Raw genomic sequence first — 939 nt, 5'->3', positions numbered from 1 at the left:
GTTCCCTTTAACATTATCAATACTCCATTAACGTCGCCATTAATACCAGAATTGACATCACTATTGACATCCCTATGGATACCGCAATTAATGGCCCCATTGATATAATTGATATCCCATTAATATCCACTTTAGACGCTTTTACCGACATTCACATGCCGGTTAGAATATCCATTAATAACAGTCAGTATCACCATTAAGATTTCTAAGAATATTGCAGTCACAATCACCATTGACATCCATAATAGACCTATCAATATCGCATTTAATATGCCCATTACCTTCATTAACATCTATCTCATTTAAAGTGCCCATTACTATCATTAAAAGCCCCTTAACATCTTAATTAATATGCCCATTACCATCACTAGCAGACCCTTAACATCGCAATTAATATGCCGTTTGCCATCATTAACAGAACCTTAATATCGCAATTGATATGCCGATTGCTATCATTAACAACCCCTTAACACCGCAATTAATATGCATAATACCATCATTAACTAACCTTTAACATCCCAATTAACATGCCCATTACCATCATTAACAGCTCCATTAGCATCGTAATTAATATCCCCATCAACTCTCCTGTTACCTGAACTCCGCCTCCCCTCTCACAGGAACCAAAGTTTCGAACCAAGCGCGAGGTACGCCAATCTACCTCACGAAGGAAATCGAAAAAGACAAAGCATCAAGCAATGGCGCCATCGGAGAAGCACGACCTGAAGATGAACTTTCTCTCTGTGTACATGAACTTGGACCCTCAACTGAAGAAGGAAATTGGCTACAGTTTTAATGAGTTGATTCAGGACTGCATGTTCATGGGCTGGAGGTGCCTTAACGAGAGGTGGGTTGTTTTGGGTCGCTCCTTGACACGTCTTTGATAATTTTGGGTGTCTTGTGAGAATGAATGTTTTGAGAGGTATGGCATTTTTTTGT

The sequence above is a fragment of the Penaeus monodon genome, chromosome 32, assembly GCF_015228065.2.
Source record: "Penaeus monodon isolate SGIC_2016 chromosome 32, NSTDA_Pmon_1, whole genome shotgun sequence".
Lineage (NCBI taxonomy): Eukaryota > Metazoa > Arthropoda > Malacostraca > Decapoda > Penaeidae > Penaeus > Penaeus monodon.
Note: the sequence above shows the minus strand (reverse complement) of the source record.